At 41.2% G+C, this 4,793-nt stretch overlaps 1 long non-coding RNA gene across 1 annotated transcript; it reads left to right on the top strand.

The window, feature by feature from the left end:
• The first annotated feature begins 204 nt into the window (after positions 1-204).
• On the top strand, positions 205-2,751 carry LOC132017336 (uncharacterized). The gene is made up of 2 exons (XR_009404237.1): positions 205-382; positions 2,550-2,751. It is a non-coding gene; the product is annotated as an uncharacterized LOC132017336 (long non-coding RNA).
• Positions 2,752-4,793: the final 2,042 nt, after the last annotated feature.

Here is a 4,793-nt window from a genome sequence, read left to right as displayed (position 1 = left end):
ACATGAGTTTTAGTTAGATTGCAACAGGAGCATTGAAAATGAAACTGGCTGATAATGGAGTCTGGAGAGACTTCTAGAGAGTGTGACCCCTGATATGATCCTGAGGGACAAGTGGGCTGGGGCTTGATGGGGGAAGGGGAGGAATGGTATTCCAGACAGAGGGAGTGGTGTGTGGAAACAGCACTGCAGCGTGGAGTAGCATAATGTACTCAGGAACCTGCATGTTGCTGAACAGGAATGAGGGCCAGGGGTGGGAAGCATAGCAGGAAATGAGGCAAAGGCATGGTGAGGAGACAAGCCATGAAGGACATTCTGTGTTAAACTAGAAGTTTGATCTTTATTCTGAAGAATATGGGAGCTCATTCAAGGAGTTTAAAAGCAGGTACGTGACATGATATGATTTCCCTTTTAGAAAGGTTACTCTGGCAATAGTGTGGAGAATGAGGGTGGGTAGGACTAGAGGGAGGGAGGGCAGTTTGGCAGCTATTGAAGCAACACCAACTAGAAAGGGCACAGTAAGCTAGTGACGATGAGACCAAAGAGCAAGAGAGAGATGAAAAACAATATTTGGGAAATGGGATTAACAGTATAAACTGAAGGTTAAAAAAAAGAGAGAGAGAGACAGAGAGAGAGAGAGGAAGAAAATAGAATTAAGAACAGTACTCGGGTTTTTGACTTGGGAGTTTAGGTGGATAGTGTTGCCAGTCTCTAAAATTGGGACTGCTGGAGTGAAATCAGAATCCTATACCAAGATAATGAATTTGATTGCTCGGTGTTGAATTTAAAATGCAGATAGGACATTCAGATAGAGCTATCTTACAGGTAATTGGGTTACCTGAATATGGAGTTCAGGAGAAAGGTCTGGGTATAGATTTGAGAGTCATGAATATCTAGGTGGTAGATAAAGCCCCTCAGGTTGAAGGAGGTCACCCAGGGCAAGAGATAAGGCAGAGGGCCAGAGATAAAGATCATTGTCCACCAGAAAATCATCAGTAACCTTAATGTCAGTGTTTGCTCTGGCATACTGGGGGACAGGAGGCTCACAACAGTGAGTTCAAAGTGTATGTCAGGTACAGAGGTTGTCAAACCTTGGACTTTGGTACAAAAACCCAGTGCAGAAGTGTGGGGACAAATGCATTCCTTATCAGGGATTTCAGTCATCACTAAGAAAACTAGGAATCTAAAATAAAGTCAGTAAAATAACTGTGGTGATCATAGGTTAAAGAAGTGCTACGTCTATAACAAAAAAAAAAAAAAAATTGTCACGTGTACATTATTACACTAATTTCTGGGCACCAAGACTTAAATTCTAGCTCAAATGGGCTTTAGGTTTGAGGATTCGCTCCTCTTTTTCATCACTTTTGCCAAGGATGAAGACAAGATGTGAGGAATTAAGCCAGAGGAGAAACAAAAGAATTAGACTAATTAATTGTTATAACATGTGTTGGTATCTCTAGAAAAGTGGGAGGAAGTGATGGGCTTCTTCCCTCTCATCCACTCTAAATTAAAAAGAGCCATGTTTTACAGGGCATGACTGATCTGACCTACTCACCGGGAAAGCAGAGAAATTGGAAAGTAAAACAAAATCAAGGCATTTTTAGCTGCCTCTAGAAGACATGGCTTGCTCACTTCCTGAAAGCAAGAACAGGGAAGGAGGAAAGTCAGCTCGTTTACATGATCTGTGAGGCTGAGGCTGGCAGTGAAAATGATAGACTTTCTTTATTACCTGTGAGGTAAAGGAATCCTGGCCATTGTGAGAACCTTGGCCCAAAAGTTATGGTTCTCAACAATCAGGTTAGCTGCAACTCTTCTCTGAGTGGAATAAAAAGAAAAGCAGATAGAAAAACAACAAAAGTGTGTTTATCCTCCACTGTCCTACCCCATCCCTCACCCTTGGATGCATGGAGAGCAAACTAAAATTCCTCTCCTGTATGGTAACATCAAGATAGAAATGGAAAGCTCCTCCCCCAACAGAGGACAACACATTCTGAGGAGATCATATAGAAATTACAGTATTTAAAACTATGCCAGCTGAGATTTTTGGAGCTAGAGAAATCTACCTGAAATGTGTTAAAATGGATATCATCTGATGGAAATCATAGCATTTCTTTGCATAGGTCAAGACGGAGCTGAGGGCCAACAGATGGCCACTAAAGATGGAGCAACCAACTGTCCTGGTTTGCCCAGGACTGAAGGGTCCTCCAGGACACAGAATTTTTAGTTCAAACCAAGACATTGCTGGGCAAACAAGAACAGTTGGTCACTTGGGATGACAGATTTTGATTCAATGAAAGGAAGACACAGTTTAACAGTCAGAGCTCTCCAATGGGGGGTAACGAGTTTGCTGTTTGGAGAGACTCACTCTCAGCTCAGTGCAAGGCTGAGCTGAAAAGGGAGGTAGGAATTGATGACTTCCAAAGACAAGTTTACCTATGGAGTCCAGGACTTCATACATGTAGAAGACATATGTGAAATGAGATAAATTCTGTGAGTTGCCAAGAAAAAGCTTTCTTAATTCCAAACACGTGTTGTACTCTCTTTATTCACAGCTTTTTTTCTCATGATGGACTGCTCGCAACTTAAAGCCAATACAGAGACCAGTGCTGGTGTCCTTCACGAGGGCCAGCCTCAGGGCCTCCAGTAAAGGAGAATAATCGGGATCAGCTCACAGGAGTCATTGTAAAAGGGGGAGAGCACTCCAGTGTCCCCGCCTTTTAAAAATTTTATTGGAATATAAGCTTTGACAAAGTAGTGATTGGTTTGCTTTTGGTATAAACATAATAACCTTTCTCTAAGAAATTTACCTTTTCATGTGATATATATATATAGATAGATGATAGATAGATAGATAGATAGATTCAAACACGTGTTTTGCTTCTGCTCGAAATTGCAAGTACATTGCAAATAAGATGCTCTCTGTAAAGGACTCGATTTTACTTGCTGTAGCAAACTGTGTATGGAATTAAACAGTGCTTGGGCTGGAGAAAGGGAAGTTTGTTCATAGAAGCCTCTCTCTTCAGTTCCTTCTTCCTCAAAGACGTATATCAAGGGCCCTTTTTATTCTGCAGAAGGTGGGATAGAAAACACCAGAAAGGATATGGTTAGTGTTATCACAAACTTACGAGATAATTTAAATGCACTTGTAACAAGTAAGTCCCAAACTCATGACTAATAGTGCCTGTAAACCTTTAAGCCTGTGGACCAAGGACAGCAATGAGTTATAGCTGCAGGGGCCAGGGTCTCCATTTGACTTGTAGGGACTGGACTGGTCCATAGTCATCAAAGGAGCTTATGGTTGGAATGACTACATGTTCCCATTTTCTGAGGACAGCACTGTTTTGTTCATGTTATCCCAGCATAATTATTAATAGTACTCCAGTCTGGATGGTAAACTAAATAATTGCCCTAGATATGGCTCATTTAATGGGTATGGTCAAAGCAGGGGTTGAAATTGAATAACCAATGGCACTTGATTGCCCTGTCTGGGCCTTGGGTTTCTAGCATATATCCAGGCTGAGTCCAGGTTTCAGGGAGATGATTATACCTGTGTATATGTAGCAATATTTTTATTATCATTAAATCTTGGTTCTAAGGAATTTATGAACACTTGAAGAAAACATGATAAGATTAGAATCCAAAATGTTTCTCAATAATGCCTTTGTGAGCTTTGTTTTGTTTTCATATTTGTTTAACAATAAGAGAATGGAGAATAACATTGTATGGCTGGAAGTTGGTGACTTTTTAAATTGCATATTTTTTTTACACTGGTGATGCTTTGCCCTGTCACATTGGCCAAACCCACCCTTGAAAAACATGTAAGTTGGACATTCCTTCTAGTGTTCACTATCACTATGCTTTACCAGGTGACCACAATTGCTTAGTAACTACATGAAAAAAGTCGAGTCTGCAAATGACTTTGACCCAGACACTTAGGATTTTGGAAGACTAGAGACAAGTTCTGAAACTCACCTAGCTGGCCCCAAACAGGGAAGTTCTCCAGAGTTAGAGAGCAAGTGTAGGACCACAACTTTCCCAAACTGACTCAAAGATGTCCACCAATCACCACCAACAGAGAAACCTGTAATTAGAGTTTAGGAAGAAGGAGGTTTTGAAACTGAGGATCATATTGAAAAAGAAAAATGAGAGACCCAAAGGGCATGGCCAGAATGGTATGGATACATGGGAAGAAAGTGGGGAGGAGAAAGATGGGAAGCACATGCTCAAAATAAAGCTCGGCCTACATGGATTCAGACCTGTCCCAGAATAAGGGGTCCACCAGGACAGCTAGAGAGAACAGACATATAAAATTCACACAGTTAACAAAAGCTTAGTTGTTGGACGGAAGAGAAGATTCTAAATACAGCATTGTGTCTGTCACTCAACAAATCCTCATTGAGCATCTGTGATGTGCCAGGCACTGTTCTAGGTGAGGACATAAGATGCACAGTCAACAAATGAACAAATAAATGAACATGATAAATTCAGATAATAAGTGCTATAAAGACAATAAAGCAGAGTGGTGTGATGGCACCATTATGGGGAAGGGAAGAACTATTTCAGCTCATCTAGTGTCATCAGAGCAGGTCTCTCTAAAGAGATACAATCTGAATGGGAAAAAAAAAAAATAGAGCCATCATGTGAGTGAGTCAACTAAAGAATGGATAGCATTCATTGGGTTGACAGCATGGAACTCTTTGGGGACCTTAAGAAAAAGCAGCTTCAGCAGAGAAGTGGTGTAGATGGTGAGCGGAGGCAGCCTGATGGGTGGGGACACAGTGAATGTGGGATGGGAA

This window comes from Mustela nigripes, chromosome 5 (assembly GCF_022355385.1).
Source record: "Mustela nigripes isolate SB6536 chromosome 5, MUSNIG.SB6536, whole genome shotgun sequence".
Taxonomy (NCBI): domain Eukaryota; kingdom Metazoa; phylum Chordata; class Mammalia; order Carnivora; family Mustelidae; genus Mustela; species Mustela nigripes.
This window is presented reverse-complemented; position numbering and strand designations above follow the sequence as displayed.